Source organism: Equus quagga, chromosome 2, assembly GCF_021613505.1.
Source record: "Equus quagga isolate Etosha38 chromosome 2, UCLA_HA_Equagga_1.0, whole genome shotgun sequence".
Classification (NCBI taxonomy): Eukaryota; Metazoa; Chordata; class Mammalia; order Perissodactyla; family Equidae; genus Equus; species Equus quagga.
The window spans coordinates 24,485,415-24,500,558 of NC_060268.1; the positions used below are offsets into that span (position 1 = coordinate 24,485,415).

At 44.0% G+C, this 15,144-nt stretch overlaps 1 pseudogene; it reads right to left on the reverse strand.

Annotated features, from left to right (window-relative positions):
* Positions 1–290: 290 nt before the first annotated feature.
* LOC124234995 (dehydrogenase/reductase SDR family member 2, mitochondrial-like) overlaps positions 291–15,144 on the reverse strand; it is a 93,598-nt pseudogene continuing 78,744 nt past the window's right edge.

Sequence of the window (15,144 nt, forward strand, 5' to 3'; positions counted from 1 at the left end):
TCAAAATAAACACAATATATGTCATCATTATTCCCACGTGGAATCTAACCACGACCAATGACATGAAAAATCATCGTTGTATTTCAACTATAAGAACACTAATGACAAACATCTGAAAATCTCACCCACTAATTAAAATCATCAATCACTCCTTTATCAACCTACCAGCCCCCTCAAATATCTCATCATGATGAAACTTTGGCTCCCTCCTAGGAATCTGCCTAATCCTCCAAATCTTAACAGGCCTATTCCTAGCCATACACTACACATCAGACACAACAACTGCCTTCTCATCCGTCACCCACATCTGTCGAGACGTCAACTACGGATGAATCATTCGATACCTCCATGCCAACGGAGCATCCATATTCTTTATCTGCCTCTTCATCCACGTAGGACTCGGCCTCTACTACGGCTCCTACACATTCCTAGAGACATGAAACATTGGAATTATCCTACTTTTTACAGTAATAGCCACAGCATTCATGGCCTATGTCCTACCATGAGGCCAAATATCCTTCTGAGGGGCAACAGTCATCACAAACCTCCTATCAGCAATCCCTTACATCGGTACTACCCTTGTTGAGTGAATCTGAGGCGGGTTCTCAGTAGACAAAGCCACCCTGACCCGATTCTTTGCTTTCCACTTCATCCTGCCCTTTATCATCACAGCCCTGGTAATCGTACATTTACTATTCCTTCACGAAACAGGATCCAACAAGCCCTCAGGAATTCCATCTGACATAGACAAAATCCCATTCCACCCATATTATACAATTAAAGACATCCTAGGACTCCTCCTCCTAATCTTACTCTTACTGGCCCTAGTACTATTCTCCCCCGACCTCCTAGGAGACCCAGACAACTACACCCCAGCTAACCCCCTCAGCACTCCCCCACATATTAAACCAGAATGATATTTCCTATTTGCCTACGCCATCCTATGCTCCATTCCCAACAAACTAGGTGGCGTATTAGCCCTAATCCTCTCCATCCTAATCCTAGCGCTCATCCCCACTCTACACACATCAAAACAACAAAGCATAATACTCCGACCCCTCAGTCAATGCGTATTCTGACTCTTAGTGGCAGACCTACTAACACTAACATGAATCGGCGGGCAGCCAGTGGAACACCCATACGTAATTATCGGCCAACTAGCCTCAATCCTCTACTTCTCCCTAATTCTCATCTTCATACCACTCGCAAGCACCATCGAAAACAACCTTCTAAAATGAAGAGTCCCTGTAGTATATCACACATTACCCTGGTCTTGTAAACCAGAAAAGGGGGAAACATTCCCCCCAAGGACTTTCAAGGAAGAAGCTCTAGCTCCACCATCAACACCCAAAGCTGAAATTCTACTTAAACTATTCCTTGATTTCCTCCCCTAAACGACAGCAACTCACTCTCATGTACCATGTCAGTATTAAATTATATCTTACATAACACCATGCCAGCCTGACTAATCACTGCTTCTAAGCCAAGTCATATTAGAAGAATATGTGCTCCTATACTTGTAACCAGCCTTATTTATGACAAATTATTTTGCTGAAACAAAATGCTTTTTGTTTCAGTTGAATTTAAGTGCAATGACAATTTACTTAAAGAGCCTTCTGGGAACAAATTGCTCTTAGAGTCAAACTGGCCAAAGTGGAAAGAAAATATTTACAGTACTGAGATGTTTCCTTTAAAGCTTGACAAGATAGAGTATGTATACCAAAACCCAGACATGGGTGTGCAGTGTGCAGACCAGAGATGTCTCTAGGTATTTTCCACGTCTCTGAGTATAAATGGGGATAAACGGAGATTTAGAAAATTTGAGAAGTCACAAAAAGATATACCACTGTAGTCTAAAGGGCCACACGTAGCACCTATCTAGAGAGTCAAACCCTAGCTATGAACTCTGTTCCCACATGTGACCTCAGAAGTCTCTTGGATAAATATCTTCAGGAGAAATGGCTGGATCATAAGGAGGTATATACTTAACTTTCTAAGATTGGGGAACAATATCACAATGTCTTCATTTTAAAATTAATCTTGAAATCAGATAGCCTTTGTTCTCCAACTTTGTTCTTTTTTAAAGTTGTTTTGGTAATTCTCAGTCATTTGCACTTCCACATGAATTTCAGAATCAGTTCATCAATTCCTAGAAAAAAAGCCAGCTGGGATTGCATTGAATTTATAAATCAATTTAGGGAAAATTGACATCCTAACAATATTGAGGCTTCTAATCCATGAACAAGTTATATCTCTCAACTTATTTAGGTTTTTAAAAATTTCTTTCAACAAAGTTTTGCAGTTTTCAATGTATAGGGCTTTCATACCTTTTGTGGGGGTATTCAAATCTCTGACTGTAATTGTGGGTTTGTCTACTTCTCGCAGTTCTATCAGTGTTTTTTTTTTTTTTTTGAGGAAGATCAGCCCTGAGCTAACATCTGCTGCCAATCCTCCTCTTTTTGCTGAGGAAGACTGGCCCTGAGCTAACATCCATGACCATCTTCCTCTGCTTTTTATATGTGGGATGCCTACCACAGCATGGCTTGACAAGCGGTGCCATGTCTGCACCCGGGATCCGAACTGGTGAACCCCGGGCTGCCGAAGCAGAACATGCTAGCTTAATGACTGCGCCACCGGGCCGGCCCCTGTTCTATCAGTTTCTGCTTCATCTATTTGGAAGTAGTGTTATTAGATACATAAACATTTATGATTGTTATATACTTTTAATGAATTAACCCCTTTATCATCATGAAATGACCTTCTTTATTCCTGGTAATATTCTTTACTTTGAAATCTACTTTGTTTGATATTAATATAGCTCCAGCTCTCTTTTGATTAAATAGCCTGGTGTATCTTTCTCATCTTTTTTCTTTTAACTTACTTGTGTTTTCTATTTAAAATGCATTTCCTGTAGGCAGCACGTAGTTGGATATTGCTTTTAAAGCAATCCAATCTCACAGTCTTCAACTTTTAATTTGAGTGTTTAGACCACTTACATTTGAATTTGGACTGAAAGTTAGATGATAATGTTAAGATGAATGTGGATTTGACAAGAATATTGGATTGATGTTAACATTTTCTTCAAATTCAGTCAATTTGTCATCCATATTAGCTAAGGAATATTTAAGTGGATTGAATTTTTCTATTGTCTTCTTCCTGCAAATCACTCAAGTGAAAGTGACATATGTTTATGATTTAACATTCTTATTCTTAGACTTCATGGGCTGCACTTCTGTTTTCATTTTCATCGCAGCATCAACCATGCCCACATCAAAAGAACTTCCTTGAAGATTAAAGTTTCTTAAGTTTGTGGATGAGTTTCATATATTAATTTGGCTGCTTCCTGGTGATAAAGAGAATGCCCCTGTAACTCCCCTGTGAGGCATCTTCAAATTGGACTGCAGGCATGAGTAACCCTGAGAAGGATTCCTCTGGAGAGCTAATTCCACTTCTGGTGTATAAATTCATGTCTGCTTCAACCGCCCAAGTGGCACTTCTCTGAACTGAGTGTGTTTTCCTAGCCTTATCTTTGTTTTTCCACTTCTTGGTCCCTTTAGGCTGGGACCAAGAAGTGGATAAAATGGTGGGAGGAGGGTGGAGTCAAATTGAAGTGAGGTGGTGCGGGGTGGAGAGAAGGCATAAAGAACAATGTACACTGATCCATGGAGTTGTGACATGGACGTATGCATGGGCAACTGAGAAGGTTAGAGGGGCAGGGTGTCAGGCATGGTGAGGGAAGTGATGTGATGTGAGATAATAGAAAGGAAAATTGGAGTCTGAAGGAAATTCCTCATTGTTGGTTTTATGCGTGTTGGCATGACTATGAGATATCTGGGGTCACAGTAGACACAAGAAAGATGGAGGAGGAAAGAAGATGTGGTCTGCTAATAATTCCAATAATTCATTCCTCAACCTTTCACTTAGTGATAGTATGCTGTCATTTGACAAGTTATTTACATGCTAGGGAAATAATGGCTCATCTAGGAAGCTAATAATGATCAGTTAGCATCATGCTTCCTGGTATTTGGTAGAGTGAGGATAGGCAAGAGAAACCAATTCTCAGTCCCCATTCAAGTTTTGCCAATAATCCCAATAATGTCCTTTATAACAAAAGGATGCAGTTCCAGAATTACTCATTGCATTTAGTTGTCATATCTCTTAAATCATGTAGAAAACAAAAAGTGCAGTTATAAACCTCTGATACAATAATACCAGCTCTTATAATTGTCCATGTATATACTTTTGTTGAGATTTTTATTTCTCCATACAGCTTTGAGTTACTGTCTAGTGACCTTTCATTTCACCTTGCAGGATTCCCTTGAGCATTTTTTGCAGAGTAGGTCTAGTGTTCACAAACTCCCTCAGCTTTTGTTTATCTGGGAATGTTTTAATTTCACCCTTACTTTTGAAGGAAGGTTTTGTCAGATATAGGATTCTTGGTTGACAAGTTTTTTCTTTTAGCACTTTGAATATATCGGCCCACTGTCTTCTAGCCTCCGAAGTTTCTGATAAGAAATCTGCTGATGATCTTATTGATGATCCCTTGTATGTGTGTCCTTTCTCTCTTGCTACTTTCAAGATTCTCTCTTTGTCTTTTGAAAAGTTTAATGATAACATGTCTCTGGATGAGTGTCTTTGAGTTCATCTTACTTGGAGTTCATTGAACTCCTTGGATGTTTATAATCTTACCTTTCATCAAATATGGGATGTTTTCAGCCATTATTTCTTCAAATATTCTCTCTGTCTCTTTCTCTCTCTTCTTCTAAGACTTCCATGATCCATATGTTAGTCTGCTTGTTGATGCCCCACAGTTCCTTTAGGTTCTGTTCACTTTTCTTCAATCTTTTTTTTTTTTCCTGTTCCTCAGACTTGATAATTTCCATTATCTTATCCTGAAGTTCATGGATCCTTTCTTTTGCCTGCTCAAATCTGCTTTTGAATCCCTCTGGTCAATTTTCATTTCAGTTATTGTACTTTTCAGCTCCAGGATTTTTATTTTGGTTTCTTTTTAGGTTTTCTACCTCTTTATTGATATTTCCATTTCATTCACACATTGTTTCTTGACTTTCTTTTCATCTTCCTTTAGTTCTTTAAGCATCCTTATCACACTTGTCTTAAGGTCTTTGTCTAGAGATTCAGAGAAGATGTGAAGACAGCATAGTTGACTTCCCAGGATTCTGACATCCCCTTCTCTGCCTTCTTTGCCACTGCTCTGTACCACCTCTCTAGAGTTACTTCCTTCTTAGCTTTTGAGTACTTAGTGCCATCTTTCTCACTGTCCCCTTCCCTAATAACCTTAGAAAGGGTCTGATGTTAGTCATTTAAATAAAATTTCATTTTTATTCACTTCTTTCCAAACCTGATGATCATTCTCCTCAACTTTAAGCAATAACTATTCTGATTTCTAATTCATTGTGCCTATCAAAAAGAAAGTAATCTGATTCCAGCTATTTGTGCTTATTGTAAATAGTTGATGTTATTCTTTAGGGTAAATTATTTTTAGCCACTGTGTTACTTCAATGAGACATTTTCATTTTTAGCCTTTTATTTATAAATGATGAACTGTTTTGTCCTCAACTTAGTTTGGATTGCCCCAAAAGCAGACCCTGAGACCAAAATGTGGGTGTAAGTAGTTTCCTCGGGAGGTGAACCAGGGGAGAATGATGAGGGAGTGGGGAATGAGACAAGGAAGGGAGAAAAGCCAATAAAGGATGAGTTTAAGAGTCAGCTATCACTGTGGGCTAGTCCCCACTGCTGGGCACCCTCTGAGACATTGTATAGAATACACCCCAGCACTGTTCCATCAAGGGACAAGCAGCTGGAGTACTGATACACCAACTCCCATCCCTCTTTGATGTGGGTTGCTCTACAGGCACTAACTGCCCCCATGTGCAGAACCCACTACTGTGGCCAGATAAAGCCCTTAGGAAGGGAGACATAGGTGCTCGAGTTAGGAAGCATTCAGTGTGTATGGAAATTGTCCACTGAAGATGCTTGTGACTTCTATGTGGGCCAAAGGGGTATCCACAGAGTCTGCCACTTATCCTAACTTTCAGGCACCAAGGGTCTAAAACTCGTTGTATGAGAAATAATAGTTACTATCCTGGCACATATCTGTGGAAGGTTGAGTTGTATGAATGCAGGTAGATCAGATCTAGGGACGAGGAACTGAGGGTAGAATGAGGACCCTAAAGGCTAGTCTTTCCCCTCAAACATCTCTGGATCCAAGGTGGTCTTTCTCTGTTGTGCAAAAGACTGGGGTTCAATTTCTGCTCATGGACTAGCTATGTGTTCTCCAAGCATTTTCATTCAATCTCTCTAACTCTTGGATTCCTCAACTACAGAATTAATTAAAGATGAAAACTCAGGCTTACAGAAATGTTTAGGAGATAGTGCACATGAAAGCACTTAGAAGTGTGCTCAAAATGCATTTTTCTTTCCTTTCTTACAGCCCTCTTCCTTCCTGTCTTTAGCTCCTTCCTTTTTCCCAAGAATCTCAAGCATACATTTTGTTTTCTAGCAAAGCTGACATTATTTTAGCTGGTTTTAACAATATTTCATATCACAAGCACACTTCTGATGTCTTTTTATTATTTCTTGCAGGGAAGGTTTTGAACCAGAGTATGTATTTGGAGCACAGGCTCATCATTAGTAGAGGTATTGTAACTTGGTGACCCCAGAGCCACATGGTGCCTTCACATCAAGAGGCAAGCCTGACTCTGGGCTTATGCCCCTCAGAGGTGGTGGTAGTAGCCAGCCACATGATATTCTTGCTGGTGATGTAGCTGGCATCTGGAGAGCACAGGAAGGACGCCAGTCCTGCACAGTCCTCAGGCCACCCCACTGTATGGAAAGAAGAGATGGGGCTGAGAGTGATGATGCCTTGCTATGAGCCCTGGATCCTGTGGGGTGCTGTGAAGTCAAGACCCCCATGAAGACGATTGAAAGGCTGCAAGTGGAGATATGTGGGCTTTGCAGGGACTTTTAATCATCTCAGGGCTAGGCAGATCATCAGATCTCAGAAAGAGGAATGGGTTTCAGCCTGCAGAGGGATGGCATGTAATCTTTTATCCATCATGGATGTTCTGAGGTTACGTTAATCCAGATCTAGAAAGGATACTGCCTCATCCACAATCTACCTCTGTATTCCATGGAGTCCCTACATTTGGACTCAGTCCCAAAAGGCTGAGTCCTCAAATAGCTGAAGGAAAGGTCAAAAGGTTAGTGCTGCTCATACAGATGGCTCCACATCATACAGACCTGTGTCTTTGTGGAAAGGCTGCTGGAGCATGCTCTGAGCTGGTCCCTCACAGAGGGCTGAAGTTCTGATTTTTCTGCTGATACCAAAGGCCACGGACCAGAACATCGGAATGAGAGACCACGCAGGTCCAGGTCTGAGAGTCCAGGTCTCTGTGGGGCATGACCTGGCAGGGAAAGGCATCCTAGCACCCAGTGGGGCAGGAGCAGGAGCTGTCCTTGGTCCTTACCACTTGCCTGAAGTCTGTGTCAGTGACTCCTGGCACCAGACAATTCACCTGGCTGTTCTCTGGTGCCAGGTCCACGCCAGGATCTTGGTGAGTCCCAGAAGGGTTGTTTTACTGACATTGTAGGCCTCTAGTTTCTGTGGAAAGAAAGGGAAGTAGATGACATATATGGAGAGGAGAGTTTCAATTGAATTTCTAAGCCTGTGTCTAGAAATATATCCCTTCAGCAGCAGCTGCAGAGGTCACTGGTAATGTTATAAGGGAAGGTGAAAAGGCTGCCATGCATGTCCTTTCTGGAGAAGGAATATCTGAGCCAGGCATTGGTCAAATATGTAGGTGTGTCCCACCTAGCAATGGCCTGTCCTGAACCTCTCCACTTTTCTTGGCAAATGGTACTATGTCCTTTCTCCTAATCTAGAGCCATAGTTCATACTTATAGCTTCTGGGCCATACATCCTGAATGAGGAAACCAAGATCACAGAGCTTCTCCTGGGAAGCGAAAGAAGGGGTAAATATAGGTGGAGCCACATAGGAATGGGACAAATACAGACAGCCGGCGCCTGGACAGAAGTGGAGACTGTGAACCACGACAGTGAGCAAGAGGAGTTTAGGTCAGGATTAGAGTCCTCTCCTAACCTCCTCCAGCCTGTCACCTCTGTCCTAGAGCATCCTGAGGTCCAGGACCACCTTTTTGTTTTTATGCTATACTTGGGCACTCAATATTCACTAAGTAGTACTAGTATGGACACTTTTATGAAATATAGCCAACACTTGCCTTTATTCTAGACTGTTGATCTCTTTTCTGGCTTGAGGGTGTTCTACACCAGATACACTTATGAGTAATATTATAAGTACTTCCCAATGGATCCTTTGGAATCTCAGTTCCAGAAGTTCCATGTTTCCCCAGCTCTGCCCCCAAATCCTCTGGAAAAAATTCCCTCAAGGATCCTCAATGTGTCCTCATCTACCAAGTCTAATGACCTTTGTTCAGACTTCACCTCTCTACCCTCCAGTCTCCTGTGACATCAAATATTGTAGACTAAAATTTCCTTTCTGGAATACGTGTTTGGTCCTCTTTAGAAATTTGCATTCCTGCCTCTCTTTTCCCCTCAACTTACTCATTACCTTTCCCTCAGTGTCTGTCTTTTCTTGGCCCACAAATCAAGATGCTTTTTTTTTTGTCCCTCAGGTGTTTTCTCTTCATGCTCTCTTTTAATGTAGAAAGGAGATGAAATAATTATAGTGAACAATCATATGATTTTCTCCCTTACTTCCTGAATAAGGACAAAAGTCCTTATCACAATATTCAAAGCTGTCCACAATGTCCAGCCTTGTCTCTGACCTCTTCCCTTCACTCACCCATGGTTCTGTGCAATATGCATGAAACGGGGAGTATGGGGAAGATTAGGGAGGATGTGGCTGGTCCAAGAGGTAGGGGGCTTGAGAGATAAGAGTTGAGTGGGACTGGGAAACACCACTACTCTCCTTTTGGGCAGGCCGTGGGGTGCTTCAGAGTGGTCAACCTGGACTTCCGTGCCCTGAGCTGCTGCAGGCCAAGAGAGACCACTTCCAGTTCCCCAATTCCACGATACTTGTAGGGAATCTAGGCCTTCTGGTTGTGAGGATCCCTCTTCTCACTTCCACTAGAATCCCTGCCTGGGGCTGGCCCCATGACTGAATTGTTATCTTTGTGCACTCTGCTTCGGTGGCCCAGGGTGTCGCTGGTTGGGATCCTGGACACGGACCTAGCACCACTCATCAAGCCATGCTGAAGTGGCATCCTACAGAGCAGAGCCAGAAGGACCTACAACTAGAATATACAACTATGTACTGGGGAGCTTTGGGAGAAGAAGAAGGAAAAAAAAAAAAAAGAATCCATGCCTGATTTTTGGGCACTCTAGAAATCAGGAAATAATGTAAGAAGACATAATTTTGTTCTCTTTAGTGACCTAGAAATACGAAGTCAAGCTTTCACTGTTCTGGAGAGACCACTTGCATTTCACTAATTCCAGGACAGCTGTGGGGACTCCGGGCACTTCTGTCTGTGGATCCCTTGTCCTGCTTCCAGATTCCCTGGGCACTGGAGATATGAGAGAATGACACTAATGGATAGAATTCTTTTGTTTGTTTCGCTGACCCAGAGTCTGAAAGTCAAACTCTCACTTTTCTTGTATCACTGGCTCAGCCAAGCCTGCTTCCCAGTGGGAAGGTCTAAGTCAACATCTGGCCCCTCTCGCTCCAGCTCCCTTGATCCATATTTGACACCAAATGACTCCTTCCCTACCCGCTTCCCTGCCCTCACTCCCTGTTCTCCATGTGGGGCTGCAGCTGGCTCAGCAGCAGGGCTGGGGCCTTCACACTGACATTCAGGATCTGAAATCAGAGCAAATGAAGGGCAGGGGAGAAGAGACAGTCAGTCCAATGCGTGTTCTCACTGTATTAGCAAATATACCGCATTAGAACATGGGAGTGATGGCTTCTAACAAGGGGAAGTGGGGAGAGTGCCGGCTTTCTTTCATATGCATGGAGGGAGGCATCCTGAAGATGCAGGAATATGGGGATCAGGCTGAGGACGCTGCAGGCAGAAGAGCCTAGAGCCTATGGGGTATCCCCTTGTGTCTCCAAGGGCAGCAGTTGGAAAAGAATGTCCCATCTGAGGCTGAAGAGGCACTAGCCAGCTGAGTCTGGGAAAGGCTGGGAAGGGCTGAATTGTGTACCCCCTAAATTTATCCGTTGAAGTCCTAACCTCCAGGACCTTGTAATGTGACCTTACTTGGAAATAGGGTCATTGCAGACGTAGTAAAGATGAAGTCATGTGGGAGTAGGATGGGCCCAAACCCAATATGAATGGCATCCTTATAAAAAGGAGAAATTTGGAGGCACACACACACACACACACACACACACACACACATACACACACATACACACTCACACACTTGGAGAACACCATGTGAAGATGAGGGTGGAGATTGAAGTGATGCTTCTATAAGCCAAGGAACACCAAAGACTGCCAGCAAACCACCAGAAGCTAGGGGAGAGGCATGGAACAGATCCTCTCTCACAACTTCAGAAGAAACCAACCCTGCCAACACCCTGATCTTTGGCTTCTGACCTCCAGAACTGTGAGACAATAAATTTCTGTTGTTTAAGCCACCTGGTTTGTAGTACTTTGTCCAGAAGCCCCAAGAAACTAATGCAGCTGGATTTCAGGGTTATAGCCTTGGGCATTAAGCATCCCTGGGCAAGGAAGGGAGTCATTCTCTCTCTGTGCCCCCAGTTTGTCGTGATTATTTGGTTCCATGTTGGACATTCCCTGCAGACTGGGAGCTCCTGGACAGTGGGGACCAGAACTGCAGCTTAGACACTCTTACCTCCAACTCACAGATAGAGAGTTGACTGTGTCTGTGAGAGGAAGGTAGACCTGTGAGAGGTGAGGACCAAACCTGAGTGTGTGAGCCAAGATGGAGAGAGGGTCACACAGACAGTGAGGATGATGTCCAACCTGCCCTGCGCTGGCTTCCCCAGACCTTACCTTGTCCCAGATCTGCTCACTTCTCCCAAAGGTACTTCCCACCACAGGATTGACCCCTGCCACACACACCAGGAAGCTGACACCCCTTCGGTGTTCCAGGGCCTGCGGGGGAGAAAGGGACAAAGAGGACCAGGGTCAGGGAGTGAAAGAAGTTCCCTGCTGCAGCGGGAGGTTGTTCTTGTTTGCAGTCCCTGGGGCAATGCCCAGTCAAATCCAGAAGAAGACCACACCAAGTGAGGATGGAGAGCCATCTCTCTTCATCAGACTCAAAACATCTCACTCTGCCCAGATCTGTGAATCTGTTCAAGTGTATGGAGGGCCTGCAGGGTGACCAATGCCAAGCACACGGTTGGCCTTAAGTCCTGTGCTGGCGCTCTTGATTAGATTATGTTTTTAAAATAGCCACTCTCCCTCACTGTGGCCACCAGCCACACACAGTCCTCAGCCTTCCCCACGTGGCACACAGTTCCCATCACACTCAGCCCTTCCCCATGCAACACTGCCACTGTCTGGTCCATATTCTGCTGCTTCCGGTGCTGACCACCAAGAAGTCCTTCTCCTGGGTCAAATGCTGGGTGATGACAAAGCCAATCTTGGGATCAGAGATGGAGAGGACGTAAAAATTCCACTTTGGGCTGAACCCCTCCCTTGAGGCTGTTCTCCTGTCTCTGAGACTGTATCCCCTGACACTACCATTTAAATTCTCTCCAAGCCCTCCCTCTTCCTATGGATGGTCAGAGAACTAGGAGTGATTGGGTGAGTCAGGGAACAAGGCAGCAGCCCCAGGGTCACTTGTTACCCTGTGGATTCCCAATGAGGGTCACTTACCCACTCGTGGACCCCGTGGTCACAGCAACCTGATTGACCAATGTCCCCCTGCTGTTGTCTTCCCTGCTGGTGCTCCTCCAAGAGAGTGAGACTGCAAGGGACAGGAGGCCTGGGCTGCCATCTAAAACATGCTGGCCTCTGTCTGGTCTCCCTCTTGATGAACTTGGCCTAGAGAGGTCTCTGATGGAGGTCATGACAGATCCAATAAGGAACTTCCCACTTCCCCCCTTGATGGGCCCTCTCTAGGAGCTGAGTTCAGCGTCCTCTTTCTGCAGCTGCCCGTGTTTCCTCACAGCCAGCCTCTGCCAGAACACTCCCCTCTGCCCTGCAGGACTCCTCCCTGATCCCCAGCTCCTGGCTCTGAGATTGGGACACAATTTGCATACAGCCGTGTTTTCTAAGTAACTAAAAATTGTTTGCTTTCTTTAAAATACTTATACATATTATTTGTGCTTTAAAAAAAAATTCTTAAAACATTCTCTATCTCATAGTTTCCAAGCTGTTCTTGGTCTGAGAAGAATTTTCAAGAGCTAGGAAAGCAGAAGTGAGGTGGGGGCTGTGGCCACGCTTCTGCTTCTGCGCTTAAGCACGGCCGTGGGCTTGCTTGTTATTTGCTGTGGGGATTGCTCCTCGCTTCTGCCTGCCACATCTTGCTGGGTGTCTGCTCGGCTGCAGTGTTATCTCCTGCAGAACCCAAGCTATAAGGGCCAGGCAACTCCAGGGGCTGAAATGTTGAGGGAACTAGTCTGCATCCCTGTGCCAGCATGGTCCTAGGCTCAGGAGATGCCACAGCGAACAAGAGAGACATAGGTCCTACGCTCGAGGATCTCACCTTCTAGTGGGGACGTAGTGAACAGAGAAGTACACACCACGTTGCCAACAGATAGGTGCCGGAAGAAGAATCAGGCAGGTCTTTGGCAGGAAGACAACGCAGGCTGCTTTACAAGCGGGACAGAGGAGTCTTTTTGAGGTGGTGACTTCTGAGCGGAGACCCGAATGATGTGGGCTGGAGAGCAAGCCTCGTGAGCACTGGGACTCACTCCTGGTTGGTACAAAGTCCAGAGGTGTTTTGTCTATGCCACTGTCACACGTGCAAAAATAACCACAGTGCCACACACACACACACACACACACACACACACAATGGAATGCTACTCAGCCATGAAAATGAATGAAATCTTGCCATTTGTGACAACATGGATGGATCTAGAAGGTATTATGCTAAGTGAAATAAATCAGACAGAGAAAGACAAATACTATATGATTTCACTTACATGTGGAATCTAAAAAACAAAATAAACAAGCAAAACAAAACAGAAACAGACTGACAGATACAGAGAACAAACTGGTGGTTTCCAGAGTGGCAGGAGGGGAGGGCTGGGTGAAATAGGTGAAAGAGATTAAGATGTACAAACTTCCAGTTATAAAATAAATAAGTTACAGGGGTGTAATATACAGCCTAGGGAATATAGTCAATAATGTTATAATAACTTTTTATGGTGACAGTTACTAAACTTATGGTGGTGATCATTTCACAATGTATATAAATGTTGAATCACTACATTATACACCTGAACTAACATAATATTGTATGTCAACTATACTTTATTTAAAAAATTAAAAAATAAAATGCCAGCAATTTTTCTGTTAGAAGTATAAAATAGGATTCATCTTTGGGGAGCAGAGGCTGTGCTTTATTGACATTGTGAAAATCTTTCAATGGGCCTTTTGATTATGTAAAGCCAAACCAAAATCCTGTACTAGAGTGGGGAAGTACAGGACAGCAAAGAAACAAACAGCTAAGCAAATAATGCAACAATGTGTCTTCATTGTGAGTAGATTTGTCATCTCTGTAAATGATTGTGTTTGGTGGAAAGCTGGTCTTAAACTCAGATTTTCTTTGTTTCCCTGGGCTCAGAAGAGTTGGAAGGTCTGAGTTCCCAGGTAGAGAAACAGCCAAAGGCCCATCTCTGACCCTGCAACTTTGCTGCAGGTAGAGGGCGAAGGCGAGCACTGGTCAGTGGGGAATCGCCTGTGGATGGTCATAACCTAGGGAATCTAGGAGCAGATGCAACTAGTTACTGGTTTCCATTTTCTTTTCTGCAGTGTAACTTGATCTTGTTATTACGTAAGCCTTAAGCAAACTTTTGTGAAATGTTACTCCTGAGGAACGGGGTAGCGTATCTGTGCCCAGACTTGGAAGAAAGTGGTTTGAGGGAAAAATTATCTGCATGGAGAAGCTAGTGATGAGGTGAAAAGACTGGCCTGTGGTAGAGATGAGCAGCAGTCCAGACCCAGGTGAGGGGGACGGGATTTGTGGGATCTTTAAGCATTCCTTGAGGATAATCAGAAGTATCTGGGAGGGGAATCTTGGCTATAGATGGGATTTTCTATGAGTAAGCAGGATGGGGATTCAGGGAGACTCTTAGTAAGGAAAGCATGATCCCTGGTCACTAGGGGAGGTAGGAATATCTAAGCTACATTTAAAAATAACTCTTTGACTACCCAATATTGGGCCATACACCGGTAGATTACAGATACCCAAATTTGGCAGGAGAGGTAGCTTTGGGTTGTGGCACAGCAGATGTCAAGTCCATATAACTGATGAAGAGACAAATGGGAAAAGTTTCCTTGCCTCTGCACCTCCAAAATGTGCTGAGCACACTGAGGAAAATGCTATGGACTCAGAAAAGAAAGATCTAAACTCTCTCCTGCTACCAACCAATGTGTAACCTTGACCGTGTTCTACGATCTCCTTCCCATCAATTTCCTCATCTGTAAAATGAAGTGACGAGTGATGATGAACGTCCTCGAGTCGTGTCCCATTCCAACAGTCTATGATGCTGACTGTAAATGGAAAAACAGTACAAGGCAGGCTTTGTCTCTTGGGTGGGGAAAGTGTGGCTTCAGGGGGGACTCTGGGGCAGAGATTTCAAACTCTAATATTTTAGAGGGTTCAGGCAGATATTTAAATAATAAAATGGGCAGGAAATTTAGATTTTTATGTGGATTTATGTGATTCCTAAATGTTGACAACTAATTTGAATTTTAAAACAATACTTTGGGTCTACAAAACACACCTGGCTGACAGACTGCCAGTTTGGGGGTCCGTGTGTGAGGAAGGAAAAGAGAAGGGGAGAAAGGAGGTGCTGGTGCACTGGGAGGGTGCATTGGAGGAGGACACAGAGACTTAGTCTTAGAGGAAAAAGAGTCCCTGTTCTTCTGTTACTGTTTGTAAACGATAGGATTGTGGGATCTTCCTTAGTCCTCCACTGCTCAGTCTCATGCGCAGAGGGT